Source organism: Hyaena hyaena, unplaced genomic scaffold (genome assembly GCF_003009895.1).
Source record: "Hyaena hyaena isolate Hyena2069 unplaced genomic scaffold, ASM300989v1 scaffold_330, whole genome shotgun sequence".
NCBI lineage: Eukaryota > Metazoa > Chordata > Mammalia > Carnivora > Hyaenidae > Hyaena > Hyaena hyaena.
The window spans coordinates 379,666-398,357 of NW_024080961.1; the positions used below are offsets into that span (position 1 = coordinate 379,666).

The window sequence follows — 18,692 nt, forward strand, 5'->3', positions numbered from 1 at the left end:
CATTTTGATTCCTATAAAAAGGGTACTATATTTTACACAGTCTATAGGGATTTGATTTTTTCACTGAACATGCTTCTAAGATAATTTTATTGTGCACAGCTGTCATTTACTTCCACTGATGTACACTATTTCATTGTGTGACTATATAATGTATTGTTAAGAGATACATATATAATACTACAATTATGCATTTTTTAAATCCTTGCGAATATCTGAATTTTAATTATCCATCCACCTCCTTTATATTAGATACATTTCACATTAAGCAGTCATATTGCACATTTTTCAGTATTTCACTTCCAGGTGTCTCAGAAACTTTCAGAGGAAATTAAGGACTATTATCTGCTAATATAATGGAACACAGATGATGCTTTTTCTTTTGAACCCACAAAGAATGCCAAAGAGGAGGCCGAACCTTCAGAGCTGAATGAACTGCAATTCACTCAACATTCCATTGAGTCTAAAAATACAAGAGGAAAATGATGGGAGTGGATTTCTGTATGTTATTGATCCTAAGCTTGATTTTTATTTCATATTTAAACATCTCTGAAATTGGACTATGTCTTACACATGCAGGGATTTGTGGCGTAGTTGTTTGTAAGCATAAGCATAATGGGCTGTGTTCTTGGTGGCATGACTGGACAAAAGGTAAGCTCTTGGTATTTTGGTCAAGGAACTATTTTAAATACTATTTGAGAAAGGAATAGGGGTTTAGCTGTTTTCTGTGAACCTCCCATTCATGTGAACTTTCTTGTAAGATCAAGAGAGTGCCAGCATAAGAACTGGGAGTATGGCTATATTCGTTCTCTACCGCTATGTAACAGAGGACCACAAATTTCCTACCGTAAAGCAATGCCCATTTCTTCTCTTGCAATTTTGTAGGTCAGCAGTCCATGCAGGGTTCAACCAGGTTCCCATCTAATGATCTCACGAGGCTGAAATCAAGGTGTCAGCACCAACTAGGCATCTCATCTGAGGCTCTGGACCCCCTCCCAAGCTTACATGGTTGTTGGCAAAATTCATTTCTGTACAAGTGTAAAACTCCCAGGACTTCAAGGCCAAGAGGAGATCAGGTCTCCTGATATCCTTTGTCTCCCACCCTCTAGACTCCATTTTTAAGAGCTTACCTGATTAGGATAGGCCCAACCAGAATAATCTCCCTCTTGATTAACCCAACTGATTGGAGATCTTAATTACACTTGCATGAATCCTTTTGCCATAAAGGAGATATGAGGTATCCTCTAAAATCCACAGATCTAGCCCGTGCTCAAGGGCAGGGGGACTATACACAGCATGTACACCACCAGGTGGTGGGATTCTTGGTAGCCATCTCAGAATTCTGCCTTCCACATGGCTTTTGGTAGCTTGAAATAAAATTCTGGACATCACACTGAAGCACTCTTAGGAAATCCTGTGTTACCAGTATTCTTGGGGGCCAAAGAACAATTCTGTGTGGAAAAAACTGGCACATCTATGAGCCAGAAAGAGATTCAATAAGATTCATCAATGTATGTTGTAATCTGTGAACTAAAGTGTTTTTTCTTGGGGGACGCCTGGGTGGCTTAGTCGGTTAGGCGTCCGACTTTCGTTTAGGTCATGATCTCGCGGTTCGTGGGTTCGAGCCCCGCGTCGGGCTCCGCGCTGACAGCTAGCTCAGAGCCTGGAACCTGTTTCAGATTCTGTATCTCCGTCTCTCTCTGACCCTCCCCTGCTCACGCTGTGTCTGTCTGTCTGTCTCTCTCTCCTAGAAATAAATAAAAAAATATTTAAAAAAAATAAAGTGGTTTTTTTTTAAATATGTATTTATTTTTGAGAGAGAGCATACGAGTGGGGTGCAGGGGGCAGAAGGTCCAACGTGGGCTCTGTGCTGACAACTCAACTGACTGGGTGCCCCTAGTGCCCCTAGTTCACTAGTTTAGTTCACAGGTGCCCCTACTGAACTAAAATTTAAGCAGAAAAAGGCATTTGCCTCGTTTCTAATAGTTTCCTAGAGTTACCATAACAAATTACTACAAGCTGGGTAGCTTAGAACAACAGAAATGTATTCTCTCACAGTTTTGTTAGCTAGAAGTCTGAAATTAAGGTGTTGACAAGGTTGGTCCTTTCTGGAGGCTCTAAGAGAGAATGAATGTGTTCCGTGCCCCTTTCCTAGCTCCTGCCAATTCTTGGCATTCCTTGACTTCTAGATACCATACTGCAATTTCTGCCTCAGTCTTCACATGGTGTTCTCCCTGTTTGTCTGCGTCTGTATCCAAATGTCTCTCTTCTAAGAACAGAAGTCACTTTATTAGTTTTTACTATAATTGAGTATGACGTCATTGTAAACTTGATGACATCTGCAAAGACCCTATTTCCAAACAAACAAAGCCATGTTCTGAGATTCTGAGTAGACACTAATTTTGAGAGGACAATTCAGTCAAGTCCCAAAGTATCTCCCCCAAAACATTTAGTTAAGTACAATGGAAAAATAACAATCTTACTACGAATAATCCTGGCAGACACTGCTTTGGCCAACTGATTAAGGTAAACATCACTAATAATAAATGTCAACATCTTATGCGCCCTTGCATAATGCGATGAGAAGGGTACGTCACCTCCATAGCGTTCTTTCGAATGATGCATCTCCTCACTCTAACCTAGGGGCACATCAGACAAAAACAAGTTGGGGGATGTTTACAAAGTAACTGACCAATGTTGTTCCCAAGTGTCCAGGTCATGAAAGACAAGGAGCTGTCACAGAATGGAGGGGAGTAAGGAGACCTAACAAATAAATGCAGGTTGGGATCCTGGATTTGATTGTGGAAGAGAAAATGGATATCAGGGAAAGAACTCTTGAAACCTGAATTAATTTTGTAGTTTAGTTAATATTGTGTCAAAGTTAATATCCTCATTTCAAAAATTGTCCTATGGTTAGGTAAGCTTAACATAATGGAAAGCTGGGTGAAGGGTTTATGGGAACTTTCTATACACTTTTTCTAATTCTTTTGTAAGTCTAAAATTCTCTCAAAACAAATATGCATTCCCCTGATTACTAATGAGGCTGAACATAGTTTCAAATGCTTATTTGCCTATACAGGTTGTTTGTTTGTTTTTTAATTAGAGAGAGAGAGGGAGGAGAGAGCACATGCCAGTGGGGGAGAGGGGCAGAGGGAGAGAGAAAGAGAAACTTTTTTTTTTTTAATATTTTTATTTATTTCTAGGAGAGAGAGAGAGAGACAGCGTGAGCAGGGGAGGGTCAGAGAGAGAGGGAGACACAGACTCTGAAACAGGCTCCAGACTCTGAGCTGGCAGTCAGCACAGAGCCCGACCTGGGGCTCAAACCTACGAACCGCGAGATCATGACCTAAGTGAAAGTCGGACGCTTAACCGACTAAGCCACCCAGGCGCCCTAGAGTGAAAGAGAACCTTAAGCAGGCTCCATATTCGATGCGAAGCTTGACGCAGGGTTCAATCCCGTAACCCTGGGATCATGACCTGAGCAGAAATCAAGAGTTGGACGCTCAACCAACTGAGCCACCCAGGTGCCCCGTACCTCTACAGTTTTTTTAAATGTAGACATTCAAGTCATTCCCCCATTTCTTTTCTTTGGCTTTTTCTTATTTATATATATTACTTTAGTATATATTTATGATAATACTACATTGTCACTTTTACATGTTGCAAACATAATACTCTAGTTTGTTGATTTTTAATTAAAAAAATTTTTTTTAATGTTTTATTTATTTCTGAGAGAGAGAGAGAGGGACAGCGTGAGCAGGGGAGAGTCAGAGAGAAAGGGATACAGAATCTGAAACAGGCTCCAGGCTCTGAGCTGGCAGTCAGCACAGAGCCTGACGCAGGGTCCAAACCCACTAACCGTGAGATCATGACCTGAGCTGAAGTTGGACGCTTAATTGACCAAACCACCCAGGCGCCCCAGATCTTTAAAATTTTTAAAGCTGTCTCTTGATGCATGGAACTTTTAAAATACAGTCAAATTTATTACTACAAGGAAAGAGATTCGGAAGAGTTAGGCTTTGTTTTTTGTTTTTTTTTTAATGTTTTTTATTTATTTCTAGGAGAGAGAGAGACAGCATGAGCAGGGGAGGGTCAGAGAGAGAGGGAGTGACAGACTCTGAAACAGGCTCCAGGCTCTGAGCCGGCAGTCAGCACAGAGCCCGACGCGGGGCCCGAACCCACGAACCGCGAGATCATGACCTGAGCGAAAGTCGGACGCTTAACCGACTAAGCCGCCCGGGCGCCCCAAGAGTTAGGCTTTGTGAAGAAGTTTTAGGAAGACCTTCACCAATTTACTTTGCTTATTTTTTTCACTTTGTATACACACAAGAGTGAAACATGATGAAAATGTTTTTAAACTTTTATCTAAGTAGACCTAAACTAGGTCTAAATAACTTTAAAAGAGCTCCATTAATAAATATAAAAATTTAAGTAATATCAGTATTGGGTCTGGGTGAAACTGGCAACATATATTTTCTTCTTGCTGGTGTGCAAATAATGATGTATGGTACAATCAATAATGTCTTAGATTTAGTTAAATGGATAATTCATTCATTCGATTAATATTTATTAAGTACTTCCTATTACATCAGTCCCTGTCCTAGGTTTAGGGGATGCAATGAGGAATCAGAGAATTGAAACTTGGACTGTTGTTTAGGAAGAAAAGGAATAAACATTTAAATTCCTAAGTGTGTTAATTTTGGATAGCAAAACATATTATGAAGACAATAAAACAAAGCTAATACTATGGAGAGCGAAGGTGACAGTGGGTACTTTTACTTTAGAGAAGACCTTTGTGAGGCAGTAACATTTGAGCTAAAAAGTTAACGATGAGAAAGTGCCACAAAGTGATGATATGGGGAAACAGCACTCCAGACAGAGGCAACAGTACATGCAAGTTCTGAGTAGAAGCAAACCTGCAACATTGGAAAAACCAAAAAGCAATGGAATTGAGTCACAGTGAACCAGGGGTTAGGGATTTAGTGGGAACTAGGTCATTTAGGGCCTTGTAGGCCATGCTAAAAGAATTTGAATTTCACTCTGATTGCAATTGGTTTCATTATGATCTAAATTAAGTTTATTTAACAATATTCTTTTGCTCTACCCTTCCCTCTGGCTGATTCCCAGAACCAAAGTGTTATGGTAACTACCTTTAATGCAGCAGCTTAGCATTTCCACATTAATTCTTCTCTTAACGTACAGTGTCGGCACTTTAAAGGGAAGCATTAGGGGCACCTGGGTGGGTCAGTCAGTGAGAACGACCCAATCTTAGGTCATGATCTCACGGGTGAGTTTGAACCTTGCTTCAGGTTCTCTGCTCAGTGCAGAGCCCACTTGGGATCCTTTACCCCCCCTCCCCCGCACCTCCCTGCTCATGCTCGCTCTCTCTCTCTCTCTCAAAAACAGAGGGGGGGTGAAGCATTATACAAAGTTTCTGTATTATTCTTATTTAAATTCTAATATTTTATTATATACTGTTATCCTTATTACATTATTCTTATTTACATAATGCATTTTAACTGTTAGAGGCTTGTTAATGAATAAAAAGTTTTGGAAGCAGGGTTCTAGGATTTCATCTTAATTATTTGCATTCTTATGGAAATGATTATTCCTTATGAAAGTTTCTGCTCTATAACGTGTTTTCCTGTTCTAAAATCTTGAATGTGCATCCCTTACCATCCACTGTTACTTAAATTTTATATGAGAAGCTCCCTTTATCTCCCCTAAATAAGAGAGACATAGTGTCAGAATAAAAACAGCCCTTAAAAATCTTGCGTAGACTTAGCCTTATTTTTAAAAAATATCTACATTGACCTAAGTTTTCTCATTTCACAGAGAACTGACAAAAATCTCATCCTATACAGTTGCCATCACTGCTCAAAAAAAACTTATAAATGTGTAAAGGGGGCTTACTTTTGATTGTCAAATAGATTTCAGAGACATGTGCCTGTTGATAATTGTAGAGAGAAGAAAACACACAATCATAATCAATTTCATTACCTATTTAAGTTTCTCAGAGAAGAAAAATTGGTATGATAAATACCAAAATATAATGTATATTTTTTCTTGTTTCGGGTTATTCCTGAATAGACAAAATATCGCCTCAAAATCCGTGACTACCCCATTGTATAGGAGATGATTTCCCAAGTGGCTTCACAAGTTTCCACTTTTACTTTGGTTTAAAAAAAAATAACATGATCCATTTCAGTTTTTTAATTTCATTTCAAAATCTGAAAAAAAAAATTATTGCCTTCAAATGTAGTGATCTTCTAAAAATGAAACCCACCTTTAGTTATGGGTAATACTTGTAGAAAGAATAAATCACGTAAGCTAGTGATTTAAATCAAATGACTCCATCTTTTACTTTCTTTAATGCACTGGAAGCTAAAATGTATGCTTCTCGGTGTATGCATATTTGCATTTTGTGTTTAATGTAAATTGATACTACTTGTGGATCAAGGAGAAATTTAAAGGCAATTGAGACATAATCAGAATGATGAGGATGAATGGTTCCATGATTTAAGAAGGCATTTAGAAACTATGTGTAATGGTAGAAATCAAGACTTATTCTTTCTTATTAATAGGGATTGTATATAGAGAATTTAATGAGACTATTATTTTTTACATTTCCCATTACTGTGATATTTGAGAATGCATGCTCTTAGACCTAATTCTACTTTTAGCCCAGCTTCACATGACCTTGTTTCTAGTGCAAGAGCCTGGGGCAGTTTCCCTGTAACATTAGATTAGAATATCCAGCTAAATCTATTGCTGAGAAGGAGAGACCTCAATTTAAGAACTTGACAAAGGAAACAAAACAGCTGATTTGATAGATTCAACGTTTTGTACTTCCCCAAAAGAACATTAATTTCTAACAACCTCTTACACCATTGTTCAGTGCTATTCATTCAACAAGCTTTTGAGACCGGTCTATGCCAGGCACTGTCAGAAACCGGGATGCAAAGACGAATGTCATAGGGCCTGTCCTAAAGTATCACTAGGTGGTATAAACTAATAATTACAAGAGAGTGAGTTACGAAAGCATTGAAAGCAAATATGAAGCAAATACCTTGCCTAGGAAGCATGGGAAGGCATCAAAGAGAACAAAGAGGGCTCGGAGGTGGAATGGAATTGGACTAATAGCAACAGAGTTAAGAGAAAAATCTTTTAACATCATAAGTAGAATACTGCCGCCTCCTAGAATTCAAAATAATTTGCCCAGAATTGGAGGCTGTTTACTCTCTTAACTCTGTGCACCTTTCCTTCACTGCACTTTTTTCCCGGTGCACATTTAAATTTGTTTCTCTGATTACTTAATGATGCCAGATTGAAAGTTCCTCGAGGACAGAACTATAACCATTTTTCTTGAGAACTGTATACACCCCAACCATGACGCATAGGAGATGCAGAATAAATATATGTTGAAAGTGAAAATAAAGTGGATAGGAGAGTTCTCAGGAGCGTAACATAGCCATTGTTTATCCAATACTGTCAAGAGAGAGCGCCAAAGAATCTGGGAAAGCATTTCTCTCACCAGACGGTACTGCTCTATTGTTTGACAAGGGGTAACTCCTTGAACTTTTCTGTAGCCACAATGAACTATTTTCTTCCTTCCCCTTACCCCGTTGGATTAATCATCCATTTGTCCTGATTTCAACCTTTTAGTTACTGATTCAGCCTCTTTGATTACCAGATACAATACGAATATCTTCTGGTCACTACAAAGGTCAGTTGAAGGAGTTTTGGGGTGCTTTTTGTTTGTTTTTTAATGATTACGCTGCCTTGTCCACTCCCGTCTGTTGCAAGCAATATAGTTTACGGGAGACAAAGGTCTCACGTAAAACTTCCAAACCACCTTACGAAATACCTGCTCTATACTAATGAAAATTCTAGTGTATTATACCAGACAAGAGGAAAAAACAAACAAACAAAAAGCCTTGCACTGTGAGGAGAAACTGGAGTTTGGGGCTTCCGAATTATCTCCGAGAAAAGAGGAATCCTTTATATGACATTCCTGGATATGCCCTCCAGATGGTTCGCCCTCAAAGTTTACCCTGGTCTCGCTGCTTAAAGGATATTCAGGTTTGCAAAGATCAGAGACGCCGAAAGTTACCCGCCACCCCGCCCCATGCGTCCCAACTGAGTCGGTAAACACGGAGATTGCTTCCCGAACCTCAAGGAGGAGGGAACGTAGGGGAACATAGGCACCATCTTGGTTGTGGTTAAGCGCAGCGCACTAGTTGGCGTCACTCGGCCCTCCTGCGCAAGCGTATTAGAAGTACGCTCCCCCTCGCTTCCCGTGCACGCGCTCAGAGCCCGCAACTCTCGCGAGAGAAGCGAGATTTATTCCTACGTACCGGGCCGTGCTGCTTATGGCGGCGCTGGAGAGGGGGCGCTGAGCTGTTGGGGTGAGTACGACCTTAGGGTTTAATTGGGGGTAGCAAGAAGCCAGGCTAGGTGCGGGTGAGAAGACCAAGACTAACAGGAGAGACTTCTGAGTCAAGGTGGGCACTTCTAGAGCTCCGGGCAGGGAAGATCTCGCCGTGAGTCTCTACCCCGGCTTTTCCACCTGTCCCCCGTTTAACCGTCTAAGCCTCACATCAGGCCGCAGAGCCGAAACGAAGAGTCGAGGCCAGGCAGCCGTGCGTGGTGTCGGTGGTGGTGACTAAAGTGGGGGCAGGGAGCGAAAATGGAGGCTCCGACCGCAGCCAAGATGGAGGCAGGGGTGCGGGGCTCGGGCGCGGAGGCTGTTGGGAATTGTAGTCTGGCCACTTCCTCCTCTGCGGCTTAGCGGGGGAAACGGGAACTACAAGTCCCGGCGGGCGGGGCGAGGGGGTGGTGGCGCGGTCCTTTGTGTGAGGCTGGAAGAGCCGGAGGCACAGGGGCCTCCTTTGACTCCGGACCCTGTAGTTTACTGGCAGTCACCTGCTTGGGGATCTGACTACGAGTACCAGAGCGCAGTGCGGTAGTGGCGCCTCCTTTGTGTATGGACTGAGACCCCGCTCCGTCTAAATGCTTAGAGACACCCTTTGCCCCGGCCACGTCTGACACCGCGTAGCCGAAGTGTCATCTTTACTTCCACTCACCTAGAGCTGTCTCCCTTGATTCTGAAGACTCAACCTTCCCTTCTTGGCATCCCTTTCAGCTTCTTGAGAAAGGGAACCAGCCCCTAGTCTTAGGCACGTGGCTCTCATTCCTTCGTCCTGGGGTCACGGCGTTCTCTGTTAGAGCTCTTCCGAGTCGTCCTTAGCACCATCTCTGGCTCTTACGGTGCAAGAGCCTGGCCCACGTTGAGCAGTGGACGACTTGGCTTCGTCATTCTCTGTGGAGTGAGTTTTTTAGAACCCTGGCAGGAGACCCTTGAGGATTTTAACCATGCGATCGATATTTTATTAGTAGGAAATTTGGGGCGTCTGGCTGCTTGAGGTGATAGAACGTGCAGACTCTTGGTCTCGGGGTCGTGAGTTTAACCCCCCACCGTGGGTGTCGAGATTACTTAAAAATCAAATCTTAAGCCAACCAACAAAAAAAAGCAGTATGAAATTTTAGTGCCATGGTTCTTTTGCTTTCAGGTTTTGCTTTAGAAACCCCAGGTGGCTCTGCTCTTGCTTGACTCAAAAGTGAGGCAGGGAACACTCCCTAAAAACCGCCTTCAATCTACAAACACAAAAATCTGAACATTGTTGTAGGTGTAATTGTTTTGCACCTAAAATGAGTGAAAGAATGTGGTCTTCTAAATAGAGTTGGAGACGGGTGGAGGGCGAGAGAGGACGTCCAAAGATACTGTAGTAAGATTTCTTTTGAGAGAGACGAGTTTTTTATCAGGATACGAACTGGCAGCTCTTGACCAGAGCTACCGGCCTATAAAATGTAGGTAGCAAATTATAGCTCATAAGTTATTCTATATCAAAATGCTGAGTAATTTTCATTTTGAGTTTCTGGAAGATAGGCATTTTCAATACTACATGGAGGGGCAGTATAATACCTTGGTGCTTTTTATGTACTAACGAATAATTTGTATTCTTGGTGTGGGTTAAGTTGAGGGTTTATATGCCTGAATGGGTATATATATATACGGGTCATAAAATGTGGATAAATATTCAACCTTGGGTTTTTTTGTTTCCTTTTAGCCTTAGGCCCGAAGTAAAAGAGATGGTAGTGGTTTGAGTGATTTTGCAGCTGCTCTGGATGTTTACCATTGAGATGAGTATTTATAGCAGCTGAGTTGAAAAGTAAAGTATTTGAGGCGCAGAAGATAGGTTTTCTTTTTTTGTAAATAAGTTCTGACTTAACAAGTCTGACCTTTAGAGAGTGGTTGAAAATTCTGGTAAATTCCTGCAAATTGAAAAAAGAGAGCATGAAAGCTGACATATAGTCTTGCTTTATTCCACTCCTGTTTTCCCCTCTATCCATCTCAAGACACACTGTGCAGGGCCGTCCAACATATAAAAAATACATTTTTTAGGGCACCCAGGTGGCTCAGTCGGTTATGTATCTGCCTTCAGTTCAGGTCATGATCTCGAGGTTCGTGGGTATAGGCCCGCGTAGGGCTCTGTGCTGACAGCTTGGAGCCGCTTCGGATTCTGTGTCTTCCTCTCTCTGCCCCTCCTCCACTCGCGCTCTGTTTCTGTCTCTCAAAAATAAGTAAAAAAAAAAAAAATTAATAAAAAATGTTTTTTCTTTTAAATTGTGAAAAGTATACATAACATAAAGTTTATAGTTTTAACACCCCCACCGCTTTTTTTAAGTGTATGGTTCAGAGATCTTAACTTTATTTACACTGTTGTGAGGATCATACTTTTGGCAAGGTAGATGAAACATAGAAATGCTGTTTGGACAGATTTTTAAGGAGCTGAACTGTAGGACTGTATTACAAAATAGAATAAAAATCTTGGTTTTGTTAAATAAAGAATTGCTGTGCCTTCTTAGCTTTGTCTTTTCAAAAAACGAAAGGGAACCTACTTTGAGATCCTTGACTCACAGTGTCTTATGGAGACTGTAAAACTTGGAGGATTTTTCATAATAGAGAATTATAGCGACAAAAATTATAACTTTCTTAGGACTTAATAGCTAGAATGTCCCCAGGAGTAAAACTGCTTTGGTAGGAGTGACTTGTTTTCTTGAATTCCATCATTTCTTGATGTTAAATTCTTTTTGCCAAGTCAGGATTTTAAAAATTCCTTTGTCTCGATACTGGAATGGTTCCACTTCTATGTAGGAGTACCTAGTTAAAAACAATACAGAGCTGCTTTTTTTTTTTTTTTTCCAGTTCATACTGCCAAGTCTGAGGAATTGTAAAATGTATTTTTCATTAAGGGTATTAAACTGGAGTATGACGTTCTAGGCAGTATTCTGTTTGGAAATAGTGAATGGCACTTTTATTTTTGGAGCATTTTTATATGTAATATGTCCTTTAATGCTGAGGTAAAACAGTGTGTAGTTGAAAATAAATTGATTAGCAAGTTTCTTCACAGTTGACATGTTGGCCATCCATTGGTTTGTAGCTATAGCTAGTAAGTAGCCAGCTGGTTATTTGCACTTTTGCTTCTCAAATGCGGTATATACATGCTCCTGCTATGGCCAGGTTTGCTGGATACGGCCTCCTTTGATCTGTGAAAATCTTTGCCAAAGAGCCTTTTGTTTACCATGTATTGAGCTTGCCAGTACCTTTTTCCCTCATGAGTCTGTACCTACTGTGACCAGTTTGGTGGCCATGTGTGGCACTTAAGCTGTACACAATTCTGAACTGAAATGTGCTATAATTGTAAAATAAACATTGGATTTCAAAGAAAACTTTTTAGAATGATTACATATGGAAAATAACATGTTAGGTATATTTGGTTAAATAGACCTAATTAAAATTAGTTTCACCTTTTTCTCTCAACTTTAATATGATTATCGGAAGATTTTAAATTACATACATGGTTTTGTCCTATATTTCTGATTTTGTGTTTGGGGCATTTAGCCTCTTCCTACATTGGCATTTGTCCTGTTTCACAGTACTGTTGGGCTGTAAAAGTGGTGAAGTCCTAGATGGAAGTATAACTTTCAATGTCTTAGTAGCTCGTCAGGTAACTGACAACCCAGCGTGGTGGTTCTTACTGAACATCTACAAAAATATAGTTGCAGCGATTTGATTTTCTTTAATTCCTGCCTTACATGTTGATGGCTTAAATTGGTTAATTGTCTAAACTTTATCAGATTTTAAAGTAAAAGTGAATTAAAATCTGTTAAGCACTTCAGTTATACAGGTAATAGCAAAATAGGACACTTAAACTTGAGTTAAAGCATCTAGAAATATGAACTATAAAGTTCTGGTAAGATTATTATTTATACAAAGCAACAATAGAGAACCTTTTCATGCTGCCTAATTGGATCGTTGGGCTTCTCCAAAAAAAAAAAAGTTACTTTCTGGGCACCTGGGTAGCTTAGTCGGTTAAGTGTCCAGCTCTTGATTTCAGTCAGGTTATGATCTCGCGGTTTCTGTAAAGACATATTTTTTAATTTAAAAAATACTTTCTGAACAAAGTGGGTTAGGTGGGAAGACTTCTAGACTAGCCTTTCATTAACATTGCCCCCAGGTGAGTGCTGTACAAACTCTGAGAATAATTTCTCAAAATGAGAAGCTGGGTTACGTGATATATATTTTACATGGCGTATTGGTCATATAAGTGTATTGGTTCAACATTTATTTAGTGCTTATTATTTGCCTGCTTTCTACTAGGCCTTTTGAGATAAAGCAGCCAACTGGGAGAGACTGTAAGTAACAACAGGTGTTGATAATTTTAAGACAGTGAGCTAGGAATACGTGTTTGGATTATCAGTTTAAGAAAAGGAATTAGCTTTTAACTTCCAACTAAAACAATATGACATAATAGTTGATAATTAACTAGTGGTGATACTGTTTCCATACAGAACAAAGGAAAAAGGAATTGGTTACTAAGCAATCAGGGAGGCTGTTGGATCAACATTTAAACTGTTCCTTAGTATTTTGGTTGGTACTTATTTCATGTGACTTAAGTATCCAGCTTCTGGAGACTGAAGGGAATGCACTGCGTTCAGAGGGTTAAGGCAAAAGAGTTGTCACCCATGAATGATAATAATCTTGGCGTGAGTACACAGCCAATTTCATTACAGTGCCCAGTGGGTATTCTTTAAGTGTTTCATTAAGTGTTAATTTGACTGAAAAGTGTTAACCATGAAGTCTCATAGCTGTGAAGATACAAATGAAGTGAAATTAAGCCGCTTTCAGTTATTCTTTTTTTTTTTTAATGTTTTATTTATTTTTGAGAGAGACAGGGTGAGAAGGGGAGGATCAGAGAGAGAGGCAGTCACAGAATCTGAAGACAGGCTCCAGGCTCTGAGTTAGCTGTCAGCACAGAGCCTGACGTGGGGCTTGAACCCACGAGCTGTGAGATCATGACCTGAGCTGAAGTCGGACGCCACCCAGGCGCCCCGCACTTTCAGTTATTCTTGATAGTTGGTGAGTTTGTTTGAGCTTTAATAGATCCTAATAGGCTTCATTAGTGCCCCAACATTGATTCTGCAATGCTCCAGAGTTTAGATTCTGGGAGTCTCATTTCTGTGTTACTAAGTGACAAACTGGACAGTTCTTAACATAATACACCACCCTAGAACTGGGTTAATCCAAAATTTTCAAGATAAGTTTCAGAAAAAAACAAATATTGTATGATTTCACTTGTGAAATTTAAGAAACGAAACAGATGCACATAGGGGAAAGCGGGAAAAAGGGAAGCAAATCATAAGAGACTTAACTATAGACAGTAAACAGGGTTGATGGAGGAAAGGTGGGCGGGGAATGGATATTAAGGAGAGCACTTGTGTTGAGCACTAGGTGTTATATGTAAGTGATGAATTACTAAATTCTACTTCTAAAACTCAATATTATAGTATATGTTAACTAACTAGAATTTAAATAAAAATTACCAAAAAGAAATTTTTGCCTCTTTCATCTGATTGAACTTTTGAGGTCTTGGGGTTTGTAAGTAGAAGTTGGTAAAACTGCTGCACTTGAATTGTAGGGTCATTTTCCTGCTATGGGCTAATTACCTTTTATGCTATGGTAGTTTCTGCTGTGCTTAAGTTTGGCAGTGCTGGATTAGGTGCTGAAGGGGGCTGTGATACAGAAATAAACTTGTGGGGCACCTGGGGGGCTCAGTTGGTTAAGCATCTGACTCTTGATTTCAGCTCAGGTCATCATTTTATGGTTTGTAGGCTTGAGCCTTCAGTTGGGATTCTATTTCTCCCTGTCTACCCCCCGTATACCCCTAAGCTCATATATACGCTCTCCTCAAAATAAACTCAAAAAAAAAAAAGAAAGAAACTTGTTTCATAATTGGAGGAACAAGATACATAAACATGAAGTAACCGTGCAGAAATGACTTGATACTAAAAAGTTGGCAGTTGGAGTTACTGCCTCACGTAGTGGGAATTAAGGTCTTAAGTCTGTATTAGAATGGTTAAAGAAGCTTTTTTTGTCACTTTGAAGATGGCAATGTTATCTTTGTGGGTCTTCCCTAGACTTTCCTAGAATTAGGAATCTAACAAGGGTTATGTTTAAGGATCAGGAAAAAGCACCTATCTAGGAGAACTGGAAAGCAGTGGAAGGTAAAAATGGAAAGGTAGAATAGAGAACACCTTAAAATGGTAGTTCTTAAATACTGACTCCAAGTCAGAAACACAGGGAGAGAGGAGGGATAACATCTACCAATTCCTGGGATGTAACCGAGTAAAATTAAATTAGAATCTCCAGGTAAGATCCAGACTTTGATTTTTTTTTTTAATTTTTAATTTTTTTAAGTTGCCCAGGTGGTTGGGTTGGATGTGCAGCCAGAATTAAGAACTTCCCATCTAGGTGTGCCTGAGTGGCTTATTCGGTTAAGCGACCGGCTTTGGCTCATGATCTCGCAGTTCGTGGGTTTGAGCCCCAGGTCGGGGTCCGTGCTGACAGCCAGCCCAGAGCCTGGAGCCTGTTTCAGATTCTGAGTCTCCCTCTCTCTCAGACCCTCCCCTGCTCGCGCTGTCTCTCTCTCTCGGAAATAAATAAAACATTTTTAAAAATTAAAAAAGAACTTCCCATCTAGGGGTGCCTGAGTGACTCAGTCGGTTGGGTGTCTGACTTCCGCTCAGGTCATGATCTCACAGCTCATGAGTTCTAGCCCCTTGTCAGCTTCTATACTGACAGTTCAGAGCCTGGAGCCTGCTTCAGATTCTGTCTCCTACTCTCTGCCCCTCCCCAACTCGTTCTCTGTCTCTCTCTCAAATATAAATAAAAACATTAAAAAAAAAAAAAAAAACTTCCCATCTAGGATGCTAAAAAAATTTACTGAAGATATAGAACAACGAGAGGAGATGAAATTGGAATTTTAGATAGATCATTCTGGCAGTGTTGAAGATCGCAAATGTGTTAGGTACCTATACCAAAATATGTCACAAAAGATATCTTGAAGGAAATGTTGATAAGACTTGGAACACTGGATATGGAGGTGGAGAGGGAAGAATGAAAGATCATAATGGAAGTAGTCCCACTTTAGGTCAATTAAATTATGGGTTTTTTTTGTTTTGTTTTTTAATGTTTATTTTTGAGAGAGAGAGAATTCTAAGCAGGCTCTTCATTGTCAGCACAGAGCCCAGTTCGGGACTTGAACTCACAAACTGAGGTCATGACCTGAGCTGAACTCCGGAGTCGGACGCTTGGCCAACAGAACCACCCAGGCACGCCATAGGCCAATTAAATTACTCTTTGAGTGAGGACGAGCATAGGTATTTTTTTAAAGTTTCCTAAGAGATTTGAGAACCATTGCTGTAAGAAATATCCAGTCTGGGAAATAAAATGATCCAAATAAAAAGAAGAGTATATAACATTTGATATTTGAAGTAATAATACAAAGTCAGGGAGTGTAAGGTATAGCCACAAACAAAAGCAAGCCACAGACCAGCTTTTGATGTTTTGGTTTTGCATGTGAAAAACCGGAATGTAGAGAGATGAAATGATTTGTTCATGCATTTTACTAGTGTCAGTGGATGGACTGAAGCTCTCCTGGTCTGAGCTATTTTACAAGCTCTGACCTCTCACTTTACAGTCAGTCATTCTTATTTCTGAAGTTTTTAAAATACACAATTCACCTCTCAGTATATCTAAGACCAAATCTACTTTTTTCCCCCTCCCCATATAAATCATTTTGCTAACAGCACCAGTTAATATTTCAGTTCAAAAGAAACATTTTTTTATGGCTACTATAAAGATGATTCTGTGGTTTTACTTATAAATACTTTTCACTTCCCATCTCTTCTCATCTTAATTGTTTCTTTTTTATAGACATTTCTTCTCTATTTCTGGCAACAGCTCAAATGAGGTTTCAAATGAGGTTTCTGTTTCCTTCACTAAGTTATCTCCCATAGGATTTCAAGACCTAATATCCTTTTATCAAGAACTAAGGTTTTCTATTTCCTGTTATATCAAGTTGAAATACTTCATAATCTGGCTCCACTACACCTGTCACGCCACATATCCCATTTCACTTTAAGCCAGCCCTCTGTTCTGGCCAGACTAGATTATCGATTCCTCTGAAACAACAAGCCATGCTTGCTGCCACAGTCATTCATGTAATAATAAACCTCCATTGATGGTCCGGCATCGAAAATCATATACATGGTCCCTGCTTTAAAGGAACTTAGTGGCATACCCCAGCTTGGCTTTAAGCTTCGTATTAAAAGCCTTCTCTGGGCGCCTGGGTGGCTCAGTAGGTTAAGCATCCAACTTCGGCTCAGGTCACATCTTACGGTTTGTGGGTTCGAGCCCTGTGTCAGGCTCTGTGCTGACAGCTCAGGGCCTGGAGCCTGTTTTGGATTCTGTGTCTCCCTCTCTCTCTGACCCTCCCCTGCTCGTTCTCTGTCTCTCTGTCTCAAAAATAAACTAATAAAAAAAAGCCTTCTGTGCATCACATAACGGTGATGAAGAAACAATAAGTAATAGCTCTAGTATACATATGACATAGTACTCCAGTACTGGTTGAGCAAATTAATTTTTGGCATTTGGTCCTATATTCTGGTTTTTCTCCATGTATAACTCTTCTCTCCAAGAGTGTTAATTACCTGATGGTGGGAACTTGTTTATTTTCCACAATACCTACCGAAGTACTAGATGCTTATAAAACATTTGTATTAAACAGAATATTAAACTTAGAACTTAGGGTGTGGGAGTGTCAATAAGCACTGTGAAATTCCCATTTTGAGAGTATGACACTGAAAGAGGTATCCATTAGCACCTGAAGAGAATTGCTCAAATAGCATCACGTGAGTGTACTTTCAGGTTTCTTGGAACCCTTGTTTACCCGGTGATTGTAACTTTATGAAATGAGCTTGTCCCTCCACCTACCCTCTGTCTTGGTTCCTTTATGTAAGTTATACTTAGTGTCTTCCTTTATTTGTTTTTTGTTTTTGTTTTGTTTTTTATCTCTAGTATGAAGTGTAACAGAACAGACTTTACCACCTGAAACTGCTGCTTCAAGTTCAGATCAGGCAAGGAACAAACCTCGAAACAACCAACAAGACCAAAGAAGAGTACACTTAAGTTGAAGACACAACACTTGATCTGAAACAAGAAGTTTGTGCCTACTCAACAGCTTTGAAAGAGCACTTCCCGACGCTGCTAGTAGTCTTTGTTTTCTTCAGTGCTGTACTGTGAGATTGCCCGGTGCAGCAGCAGTTGTATTCTTTATTAGCTTGATAGATCATTTTCTCTCGCTCTTTTTTTTGATACTAGCAACTTTCATCCTTTGAAACGTGTGCTGAAAAAGAATCAGCAAATACTACTGAAAGTGCAATATTTGATTATCACTGCGAGGTAAGGTTGGTAGTTTCTTTTTGGCAACAATCCATTTGTAATTTCGGATTTCCTAGTTTTTTGGTCAAATATAAAATCTTTTTAATGCGTTCTTTCCTAAAGGTATTCTGGAAACCATTTATATTCTCAACCATTTAGTCTGAAAATGTCAACACTAGATTATTTATTGTCTCTTATTAGACAGGGACAATATTGATGGCTGAACCATGGGAGTTTTCATACAAGATTACATTCGTTAATACATGTGGATCTCTCTTAATGTATTGGTCTCTTAGGAAGGAAAACTCCCGTTGTAGTATTTAAAAGTTAGGGCTTCAGTTACAGATGGCCTTTGCAGTCTATGTTCAGAGATCTCTATAAAGGGGTAAAGAAAGCCTAGAGAGAAGGGACATTTGAAGGTGAGTAATGCTTCAAGAGGGAGAAGAATCTTCGTAGAGGCAACAGAATGAGCAGATTCAGGGAGATCTGAAAGCATAGAGTGTGTAGTGAGTGGTCAGTCCATTAGGAACAAAGTAGGAGATGACAGTTTTGTGGGTAGAGAGAGTAATTAGGAAGGCTTACTGGAGGCAGGCTCTGAAGGTCCCAGTGTATTTGACTTTGCTGTATAGAAAAGTCTTAAGATGTTTATATTTGTAAGCAAGGGCTTAATGGTTTTTTTTCCTTATTTCAAAGCTGAGATAGATTTATTGCTTCAGATTTTCAATTATATATTCAGAAGTATATCTTTAAAAACAAGGGGAACAACTTTTAAGAGACTGAAGGGCGGAGAACCTGTTCACAGCAATGGATGGAATAGAAGGAAGATAAAAGCTAGGGTATAGGCAGGTAA

The 18,692-nt window shown here is 39.9% G+C and overlaps 1 protein-coding gene across 2 annotated transcripts in view; it reads left to right on the forward strand.

Moving 5' to 3' along the window:
• Positions 1-8,311: 8,311 nt before the first annotated feature.
• CSDE1 (cold shock domain containing E1) overlaps positions 8,312-18,692 on the forward strand; it is a 39,070-nt gene continuing 28,689 nt past the window's right edge. For both annotated transcript variants that reach the window (XM_039249076.1, XM_039249077.1), the window contains exons 1-2: positions 8,312-8,405; positions 17,480-17,863. The gene's annotated coding sequence lies outside the window, so the exon portion shown is untranslated. The remainder of the gene's footprint in view (positions 8,406-17,479; positions 17,864-18,692) is intronic.